The 11,850-nt window shown below is 47.3% G+C and overlaps 1 protein-coding gene across 1 annotated transcript in view; it reads right to left on the bottom strand.

The window, feature by feature from the left end:
- ATF7 (activating transcription factor 7) overlaps positions 1-6,591 on the bottom strand; it is a 108,664-nt gene extending 102,073 nt beyond the window's left edge. The window contains exon 1 of the mRNA XM_018556216.1: positions 6,494-6,591. The gene's annotated coding sequence lies outside the window, so the exon portion shown is untranslated. The remainder of the gene's footprint in view (positions 1-6,493) is intronic.
- Positions 6,592-11,850: the final 5,259 nt, after the last annotated feature.

An 11,850-nucleotide genomic window follows, 5' to 3' on the forward strand; every position in this document is an offset into this window, starting at 1 on the left:
CCCTGGTTAGAGCCCCACATGCAGCCCTGGTGAACGCCCGCAGATATCCCCCGCCGCACTTCTGAGTGACCCTTGCAGCCCTTCTGGAGCTTGCATTACCCTCCTGAGAGCAGGTAAGTAAATGTTTATACTTCAGCAGCCTATTGTTCTACTCTTATTAGTATATGTCACAGTGCTAATCAAATGCAATATAGAATGGCAACTGTCTATAGGGGAATACAAATCTCAGTAATCCCTGATTGTGGATTGCCATTCTCCACTGCTGTATAATCATGGATTGATGGGATCTGTTGTCCTTTATTGCTGGTTGCCATTCTCCATTGCTGAAAAATCATGATTTGAGTTACAGTTCTTTACAATTATAAAGAAACTGCCCTAAAATCATTAGTCTGTATTGTTTTAGAAAAAATGCCCCATTAAAAAAAGTATCAGTAATTGGTATCGGCAAGTACTTGTACTTGGTCTTGAAAAAGTGATATCCTTAATATGGAATTCAGGCACAAGTCTGTCTAATCCAGCAGCCTGCAAGGTTTTTTTTTTGTTTGTTTTTTTAGGAGCCAGCTCCATTGACAACAACTAGAGAAAACCTCAAAAGTTAGGTGCCAGCTGTGATTTTAAACGCGTATTTGCTGCTTGGCTCCTGGGATTAGTCCAGCCCGGTAAAGTAGTCTAATAGTCTTCTAGGTTGTGAGCTCCTCCAGGGGACAGGGACTGATGTGAATCATTTCTTTCTGCAAAGTGTAGCATAAAAGTATCAGCATTGTATAAACAAATGAAAGTGTGCTTGAACTGACAGTAACAGCCTTTGCGGGAATATTATGAAATCCTTTACCCAGAACAAGCATGCACCAGGTGAAGACAGAACCTGAATAGGCATACGTTTTCTTGGGCAGTGTTACAAAAACATTGAAGCAATTGGATCAGATTGAAAGCCAGGCAATACGCCTTTTAGAAGAAGAGGTCAGGACTCTTATCTATACCTGGATGATGGTGGTGTGGGTACTCAGGAAGCCAAACAGAATGTTACAACCACTGTACTACCTTCTGACAGAATACCCAAAAATCGCACAATGACCTGGCAACAACGTAGCATTTATGTACAGTATATAAACAAGCCCAGTGATCCTTCATGGACTTTGAATATACTTCAGCCTTTTGTACAAATCATCATACTGAGGGTTTTTCTCAATTTTACAAGACCACAAAAATGTGAAATGACATTGATATCCTCCTTTAACCATTTTATACCAATATGAATCCATTATCCACACAGTACCCAGTTATTGAATCAGTCAGGTCTTTTGTGCAAATTGCCAACTGTGATCTGGCTTCACACATTACAGATGCTTGTACATTCTAACATTAGGCTGAATTTTCAGACTCCCAAAAGCATGTGGGAATCGTATCTGGTCCAAAGCAACATTTGATTGGAACTGATTCTGTATCTCTGACATGCACTAGAGACTAGACCCTCACTCCCCCAAACTGCATGGGTTAAATGCTCTTTAGGCTAGGCAGGAAAGGAATACATTGAAAATCAAACCTTATTCCTCACTCCCGCAGGCTTCCTCCTCTCTGTGCTACTGGTCCCCCGAAGAGGCTTTACTATGCTGCCCAGCTGGTCAAAGGTCAAAAACATCATTGCATACAATGCAGAACAAACCCTGCATGCTAGGATGGCAAAGGCTAGCCCATATCCCAGGAGTGTTGGGCTATGGAAGAGAGCTGGCTGAGGAATAAGGCTCCACATATTAGCGGTTTTCCATGCATATTCGTACGCACAAAACATAAAACCTAATACATTCTAATGTACCTTCTTCACACCTGCGCGACGTCCACTTGGCACGAAAATGCGCAAAAAATCCAAGTGCGATATTCAGGGCAATTTCCGCGTATTCCAGCTATGGTAATAGTCACAAACGTGCAGAATCCATGCATATGTTAAAATGTGCAAGTTTTCGTGCCACGCAGACGAACGTGCAGAAAACCACGCTGATTTTCCAACCGCTACGTGTGAATGGAGCCTAAGATAAGGATTTGTACTTCTTCCTTTCCTCTCCTAGCCCAATAAGGATTTAGCCCTTGCAATGCAGGCGAGACCCAACTACGTGGGTAAATTTAACAACAACCCAGAGTGCGGTTTTAGGATATTTATAAGCTCTACGAAATGTTCTGAATGAGGCCTCATTTACACTGGGCGCATGCCCGTAAACAGCCGATCCCAGGAGGGACAGGTGCTCCGTACGATTACGCGCAGCAGCCTGCTCTTCCCTATGGGAGGATGTGGCTGTACGGTGTCATATGGACACCCGAAGTGCATAACCGTGCGGGTGTCAGCGTACAGCCGTGTCCTCCTATAGGGAGGAACAGGCTGCTGTGCGCAATCACACGCAGCACCTGTCCCTCCTGGGATCCGCTGTGTACGGGCGTGCACGCCGAACGGACTTGTTCGCCCAGTGTGAATGAGGCCTTAGACGAATGGATGTAGGACAGCAGTGGTGATGTACCTCTACCAACCTTGATACGTGCGTATTGATGTGACACTGGCACATATACCCCTTGTTTGCCATTAAAAAAAAATTTAGTGAGTTTGCCAGTAAAATGAACATGCCGATAGATATCCAAAAATGGCCCAAACATTTTTGGCCGAACAGTAACTGTAGCCAATCAGGGCAGACTCAATGGGGGAGTTCCCCTTCCAGGGAAATTGTGCGCTTTAAGCTGGCCATGCACTGATCGAATTTTGGCCAAGTCCATTCCACAAATCTACACCTAAACGAGCTAGAACTTTAAATCTAACAGGATGTCCCTTATTATATGGTTGCTGGTAAACCTGGGTGTGTTGCCAATCAGAGGATCACTATGGAAAGTTGTTCAGAGAAATAAATGTCTACCAACACCACTCACTTCCTCCCTTCTCCCCTTTCCATTGACCTCAACATGCATATTTCTGTTTGGAAAGATACACAGCACATTTCAAAAATTAGATTCCTGGAGACTTAAGTTGAGAACACAGGAATCACTCCATGCCGAAATGTCCTTCAAACGTGACAATCATGTGTGACAGGAGGTAAACACGTGAAGAAAGTCTTGTATGGAGCTGCACAGTCTTGGGCCTCATTCACACTGCCGCATGTATGCGCGCGTACGTGCGTATTGTACCATATGCAACCTATGCAAATAAATGGCTCCATACACACAGCCGCGTATGGAGCCGTATATTTGCGTAGCGTATATATGCGCAAAAACAGAATGGAACAGAGATGCGTCCGGTCAGCGTATTTCTGCATATTTACGCACATGTACATGCGTACAAGCACATTAACAATTCCATTACGAGTGATGCATTCTGGGATTGCATATAGTGCACGCATATATATGCACATAGACGTAATATACAATTTTGCTTGCGTTGTGTGTGAAAAAGGCCTTAACAATGCTGGACCAGATATGATACAAGGAGGTACTTGTAGTGATTGCAATGGATGGAGCTATCCAAACTCAGTAAAATGGAAGGAAGTCACCGGCACCACGAATCCTATGGAGGATAAACTGCCACACCCCCCCCAATGCTGCTTTAAGGACTTACCTTAAATCCTTGGTTCTCAACTAATGAGTCACAACCCCCGTGTTCAATAGGTCGCCGCATGCCTTCCACTTTTCTAGGCGAGAGGCTCCTCTGCCTCCCCCTAGCACAGCACTGTCAGTTCTCAAACAGAGCAGCCATTCAAAATATGCTGCCTGTCGCCGAGTGACGACTTGAGGTGGGGTGGGCTGGAGTTTTGCCCGTGAGATAGCTCCATCCATACGTGCATCGCTTACAGCTCCCTCGCATGTCCTGTAGAGCAGTGGTTCTCAACTCGTGGGTCGCGACCCAAAAGTGGGTCGCGACACCCCCTGCAGTGGGTCGCGACGTCATGTCTGCATAGACCGGCCCATCTGCATTAGAGCGAACTAGAGGGGGAATTTGTGGTTCAGCCTGTGGAACCTCATAATGTCAAACTGTCCCCTCTCTCCCGGCCTCCCCCGAGCTCTCCGATAAAGTGGTATGGCCCGGGGAGAGAGGGGACTATTTCCTCACTTTCGGGCCAGCGCATTAATATCAGGAGCCGCGGCGCCCGACAATTAAGTTATAGTTCCGGTCTGCACTGGAGAGTACAGCAGATATCAATCCGCCGCTGTATCAAGGTTGAGAACCACTGCTGTAGAGGTACCTGGACTGGAGTGATGTCACATTCTGGCTCCCGGCACCTCTGCAGGCACGCATGGGAGCTGTACAAGCAATGCACATATGGATGGAGCTCCGTCACAGCAGAGCAGCCCACACTGAACCCCAGGTTAAGGATTTTTGTAGTATATATGTGTGTGTGTGTGTGTGAGATTGTGTGCGTCTGTCAGTGTTTTTTGAGGGCCCTTTCACACTAGTACAGTGCGTTAACTGCAAAGTCCCATGCGATTAATGCACTGTACCATGCAATCGCACTCACTGCGTGTTCTGGTGTGGGAGGTGCGTTCATTTGAATCGCACCCCAAATGCACCTCCCACTCACAGTTCAATTACCTGCACTGGAACGCACCATACCACAATGTTGTGTGTTCCATTGCAGTGCCCTAAATGATGCCTCTAGATCCAATCATCATCTTCTTTCCAGTAGTTTGCAGGAGTCCCACAAGTGCTGGTGCTGGACTCTGATCCAGCGCTGATTGCTGTGTCTTCTGTGTCCCCAGGCTGCATGCATTGACTTACACTGTGTCTCTCCTCTTCTCCCGGCCAAAGATCTCTATTGCACACGTGCTCGCCCCATCATCCTGCACGGCTGCTCCAGAATCTTCAAACGGGAGCGAACGGCGGAGACAGAGGTAATTATCTATTTGGTAACTTTTTTCTTTAATGTTTTTACATATGTAAAAACAAAAGTAACTTTAAAGTAGAATTAAACACTCATTTTTCTGCATATATCTACTGGTAGCAAGCAGTAGATATATGCAAAAAAAATTTGATTTTTTTTTTTTTTAAGTTACCAAATAGGTAAAAATATGCGCAGTAGAGATCTTTCGTGGAGGCAGCAGCATGCACGAGGACAGAAACTGTAGTCCGTGTTGGATCAGAGACTGGCACCAGCACTGGAGGGACTCTTGAAAACTACTGGAAAGAAGATGATCGGATCATTTAAGGTAAGTCCCTAAAGCAGCATTGGGGGGATGTGACATTAAATGTCACTTTAATAGTACTTTAAGCTTTAAAATGAGAGCTGATTGGTTGCCATGGGCAACTGCTCCAGTTTTGATAAATTCGACTCAAAGCATTCCTAAATATAATTTTCATTCCATAGGTATATATTTCTTACAAACAGTCAACAGGTTATGATAATCTGTTCCAGCAACAAAATATCACTTTGATCACCAACACATGTAGGATGCAAAGTTATTTACTTTGATCCCAAATAATGAAAACAATACTCATTACAGAGGCCCCTAAACCTAAGACACCATTAGAGGACACAAAAGCACATCAAGAAAGGGATGGAAGCAGGCAGCACTTTGTGACATTAGATTGCCAAAGCAGATATACCTGGCTAATAGGCCTACAGTCACACTCTGCACGACACACAAAAACACAACAGACTAGGGGTAAAGCTCCCTCAGGACCTCACAAATCTAATCCGGCACATCCTACAGTCTAGCAAATGTCAGAGGTGACGTTACATCAGTCAGAAAAATACTAAGAGGAGGAAGAAACATCTGACACTTAAAGAGGAAATAAGACGGGTAGTAATACTGATTATTCACCTTTAACCCCTTCATGACTGAGGCCCTTTTTTCATTTTTTGCACCCATGTTATATTCCACATTTTAGGCCTGAAAATGACGTAAAACCCCCCAACATTATATATTTTCTGAATGCCAAGACCCTATAGAATAAAATGGTGGTAGACAAAGGTTTCTTAGGACAGTCAGAAAGTAGAGGAAGATAAGCCTCTAAGCAAGGGCTGCTGGAAGCAGAGAAGGCCACCTAGGGTGGAGCAGGCTGAGAGCCCAGTCAGCTGTAGACGGAAGGGACAAAGTGTAGGTATATGGGACAGCATTGTACAAGCAGCACACATTGCTACTAAGTAGAGACTGACAAGAGTCAGACAAGGCCACGTAGGGCGGAGCGGACACACCGGGCAGACGGACACCGCAGACAGTACTGGGTGGGAGCAGACAGTCTTGGCTGTAAGTATAGACAGCAAGTCTGTACAATCCTACAAGCTGTCCCAGGCCTTTTCTTAAACCCGCCTCCCAGCAAGTTCTTATTGGCTCATCCGCACGTCATTTTTGCATCTACCACCTCCTATTGGCTATTCCCCCCTTGTCTCTGAAAGATGGGCGGACCCCAGGTTTGGGCCCTCTGAATCCCTAGGGTATTTACGGCGGAATGCTGCTCATACATTGAGTGACAGATAGCGCATGTGTTACATGTGAGCCACCCCCCGGTAACCGGGTCTCTTACCTCTTCGGGTTTCCACTTGCACCGAGTCGCCGAGCCCCTCTCCTCAGCCAGCGACCGACAGCAGCGCGCGGGCGCCCCGACAGACAACTCTCGCGAGAACACCATGGGCGGGGCACACTTCAGCCTCGTGACGTACACGACCGCCAGCTGACTGTCAGCGGATCGAGGCGGGACTAACAAATGACAATTCCAGGGGCGGCGCTGCAATACATGTCTAGAGGCTGACGAGGCGGAGCTTAGTGACATGACTGACTTTTTTTGGGCGTGGCGTTCTGTGATCCACGGCTTGCATGAAGATTGGGTGTAAATAGATGCAGAGCGCGCCCTGCTGGTCATAGTGCGCAGGTGCAGTTGTGGATTCATTATGTAACACCACTTCTCTACAGCAGCATTGTATTGTTATTATTATTATACAGGATTTATATAGCACCAACAATTTACAAAATGGATCATCATATTGAACAAATGGTACTAAAGTTAAACAGACATCTCAGTATGGTCTGCACACGCATATTCATTTTGCAGCATTGAAATAGCTACTATGACAAGAGTTTTGGATTGAGTTACTTGCATCAACTCCACCGAGTTCATCAGACTGGACAATGGAGCTTCTGTGTGACTGTATCACCGCTCCTTTACCATAGCAGCCATCATTTGAAATCCATTGGCAACTTAAAGGGATGGTGAAGAAGAATGCGGCATATACAGCTAAACATATGTGATCATGGCTAAAGTGGGCATGATGAATACACTGGGTGTGGTGTAATGGCGTATGGCTTGTGGTGTGACAACCTTAACTTTGCCATGTATTAGACAAAATACAACCCGGGGGTACACTGAAGAGAAACTGGGAGTAAAATAACTTCTATTGTTGATGAGCCCCCCAGCATTGGCTGAGTGGCAGCAATAATGGGTAATAGTCAGAGTACCCATTGCACTCCTTACCGCTAAATCCTTGATGAATGGGTTGGGTGCATCAGTAGTCGACGGATGGCCACCGTCCAGGCAGAGTATAAGAAGTTATGGACACCGGCACTCGAAAGTAGAAAAACGTCTTTTATTGATGCATCATGCAACAATACACTTATTGCAACGTTTACGTCTTTTATTGATGCATCATGCAACAATACACTTATTGCAACGTTTCGGGTCACACAGGATCCCCTTCATCAGGCAGATGAAGGGGATCCTGTGTGACCCCGAAACGTTGCAATAAGTGTATTGTTGCATGATGCGTCAATAAAAGACGTTTTTCTACTTTCGAGTGCCGGTGTCCCTAACTTCTGATACTCTGCGTGGACGGTGGCCATCAGGCAGATGAAGGGGATCCTGTGTGACCCCGAAACGTTGCAATAAGTGTATTGTTGCATGATGCGTCAATAAAAGACGTTTTTCTACTTTCGAGTGCCGGTGTCCATAACTTCTGATACTCTGCGTGGACGGTGGATCAGTGGCAGCAATAATGAGCCCCAAACCAATAGATGGCCTAAAACGTATCATCCCTGCCCTCATTTCAACCGATGTGATGTCCAGTCTGTTTAAAGCTCAGATTGCATTATTGTGATGGTTGAAAAGGAATAGTGCCTAAAAATATCCATCATCCGAGAAACTGATTTCCCACGCGTCTCCTTTGCCTCGTGGAATATGCAGTGTTTCCAAAACACAGAAACAACTGCAATAAACAGTGCAGCTGCCAATATCATGGCAACAACAAGCAGTACTGGCAGAGAGGACAGGCAGCTGTTCAGGAGCGTCTACAATCTTGGAAAGGAGACCCCTCACACACGGCTTCCACGCTGACCAGCATTTATGAATGCAGCACTTTCTACTTTACTTTAGAATTGTTCATGTTTTCTGAGAAAAAAAGGAAATGCCTAGGATCTGGATCCATGCCAAGTTCCAATGACTGAGCATGTGTGTAGTTCAGGATATAAACATTCAAACTGTCATGAAGTTTCAGATCATTGTGTTTATTTATATCATTTTTTTTATTATATGAAACAAAACCAAGGCAAACTAAATGTCCAGATTTTAGATGTGATCCAGATTTATAAATATTTCCCCACTGAATTCTTCTGTTTTCAGAGGATTCAGCTCGTCTTTAACCCCCTGTACTGTCATTATTTTTAGCAGTAATGTGATTGATTTACGCAAGAGATGCAATCTAGCTGGACTAAGAATTGCACTGACATTTGTCAAAGGACAAGGGGAGTTGCTCTAAAGGCACGGGATTCACACATTTACCACACAGCACCCCACACTCAATAGAACCCCAACACACCTTCCAGTTGGCATGCATTATGCTGCAACACCCCGTACTTCAATAGCATGTGTTGCCATGCAGTGAAGAAAAAGTGGTACATGCATTATTTTTTACCACATGCCAACGCACTGTATTGCAATACTAGGTGCTGCACCTGCTGGGAGATGCATTGGAGTCCCATTCATTTTGAATGGAAAGGCAACACATCAGCTCATCTAGCATGAGGTGCAGTGCACTAAACGATAGCTCAGATCCCTTGCCTTCAGTGCAATACAATGGGATGCACCGGTCCTAATGAACAAGCTGCTGTCTTCACTGTCAGTGGCCATTAACCCAGCTGTATTGCTTTTAATGCAATAAGAAAAGTAAGATCGGGGACTTGGCTATGCTTGTTAGCAGAGGGGACTACGCGCATTGTCCACTTTTGTCAGTGGCAGGCCTATGGAACAATGGGCCCTGGTGCAAAATCCCCTCCCCCCCTGCTCTTACAAAGCCCGCCCTGCCCGCCTATAGCCATTACCATTCTGCATTTCTGTATAGAGTACTACAACTCCCAACAGTATTTTATACAGAGATGCAGAATGGCAATGGCTATAGAGGACTACAACTCCCAGCAATACTCTCTCTAAAAAAAAAAGCAGAACTGTAACGGCTATTGGGGGACTACAACTTCGAGCAATACTCTCTTCATAAATGAAGAATGGTAACGGCTATAGGGGACTACAACTCCCAGCAATACTCTCAACAGAAATGCAGAAGATTTCCATCAGTTATAGAGGACTACAAAACATGTCACAGAACTTACATACACATACAGAAGATAAAAGCAGTCACCTCACCTCCTCCGTGGCGGGAACATCATGTAGCTGGGAGAGGCGGCGGGCTGTGTGATCAGGAAGCTGCTGGGTCCCCCCAGCCGAGGCCCCAGCACTGCTTCACCGTTCGCTTGCAGGCTGCTCTGCCTCACTCCGATCCCACTGCCGTGCGGCCGGACGGCTCCCCCACCATCTCTTGTCCTACCTTGCCTGGGTCTGCTGGGCCCCCGAAGCTGCGGCCCTGCCCTTCCCAGGGCCTTCCGCAACCACAAACAAAGAATCTGACTCACGGAAGAAAGCCGCAGCCTACGTATAATGCGGAGAGTGCAAACCACATCCACACAATGCAACGCTCTTTTTACCCATGAATGGGCTTTGGACATAGAGAAGGTAAGACAACGTTCTCATTCAAATGAAACACAGAAACCACCTTAGGTAGGGAGGATGGCTGAGGATGCAGAACCACCTGGTCCCTATGAAGGACCAATAACGGCGACTTGCAAGACAAGACCGCCAACCCTGAAACACTGTGAACGGAAGTAAATGCTACCAAAAAGGCCAATATTTTGGGACAAACACAGAAGCGGTCATTCCCTCAACGGCTCAAAGGGAGACTCCCACAACACTGAAAGCACCAAAGTCAGATCCCAAGGCGACAAGGGAGACCGAACAGGAGGAACAAATGTGTAACCCCCGAACAAAAGTGCGAATCAAGGCACGTGACGCCAACAGTCGCTGAAAAGGAACAATCAGGGCAGAGCTTGGCCTACCATTGTGCTGGAGGCCAAACCACGATCTACCACGACTTCTTGCAGAAACACAAGAATCCTGCTCACAAAGACAAAACGCGGAGACAGACCCCCCGCCTCACACCAGGCAAGCAGACCTTCCACGTGCGATGGTATAACTTTCGAGACATGGCTTTGTGAGCCCTAAGCATCATGGAGATTACTGCGTCTGATAAACCACGATCCTTCAACACCTGGCTCTCAACAGACACGGCATTAAGGCCAGCGACTGTAAAGAAAGATGGAACACGGGCCCTGGACAAAGCAGCAGTCGCCAAGGAAAGTCCGCGACTAACCGAAAACACGTCCGCGGACCATGCTCTCCTTGCGCCAATCTGGGGCCACGAGGAGGATGGGGATGCCTTTGGCTGCTATCCTGCGAAGAAGATGCGACAAAAAAATACAACAGAGGAAATGCATAATCAGACTTTAACAATCGCCCAAGAGGCCACCAGGGCATCCACCGCCTTTGCCCAGGTAACCTGTGCCCGGGCTACAAACCAATCAACCTTTCGGTTGAAACGAGACACAAGGAGATCCACATCCGGCGTCCCCCAGCGAAGGCAGATGTGAAGAAAAATCTCCAGGTGCAATGACCACCCCGCCGGGTTCACCGACTGGCAACAGAAATAGTCGGCCTGCCATCGCCTACTCCTGGAATATACACCGTGGAAAGTGTCGGAACATGCTCTGCTGCCCAGGAGAGAATCTCGGCCAGCACCCGCACCGTGGCCACGCTTCTTGCGCCGCCTAGGTGGTTGATGTAATCCACGGCCGTGGCGTAGTCTGACTGAACCCAAACCGACAGGGCCCGAAGTCGGCCCGCCCAATGATGGAGAGGCAGTCGATCACGCGAAGCTTCAACATGTTGAACGGCAGACAAAACACTTCCAACGACCTTACGCAGACCAGGGGCCATGGCCCCTCCCCCATCCCAGGCGGCAGGTGTCCGTGGTGACCAGCGTAGGAGTAGGAAGGATTTTCCCCACACCAGAGCCATCCACACTAGGTAAACTCGTCGCCCGAGACCCCAAACCTCCGTGTCCCGCGACAAGGGAGACTCATCCCACTGCGTCAAAATGTCCCTCCGCAGGATCCCAGTGTGGCGCTGCGTGCAAGGCACCGCCTCCTAGGAGGTTACCGTGAGGCCCAGCACCCGCATGCAGAAGCGGATAGGCGACCAAAGAAGATACCGCACAGCCTCAGGAGAGCGAAGTTTCAAAAGGTAAAGAAAAACCTAAGACTGAACAGTGTTCAGAATCAGGCCCACGTACCCCAGGCGTGGGGACGGGACTAGACAGGACTCCCGAAGTTCAGAATCCATTTGAACTCCTCCAAGAACCGCAAGATCCGCCACAGGAGAGGAGCTTGACTCCGCCTTCAAGAGAAGGTCATCCAGATAACCAAAAAATCAAGATCCCCCGACAGCGTAACAACGTCAGGACCAGGGCCAACACCTTGGTGAACACTCGAGGGGCTGACACCAGACCG

The sequence above is a fragment of the Nanorana parkeri genome, unplaced genomic scaffold (assembly GCF_000935625.1).
Source record: "Nanorana parkeri isolate BGI_ZX_2015 unplaced genomic scaffold, ASM93562v1 scaffold228, whole genome shotgun sequence".
Taxonomy (NCBI): domain Eukaryota; kingdom Metazoa; phylum Chordata; class Amphibia; order Anura; family Dicroglossidae; genus Nanorana; species Nanorana parkeri.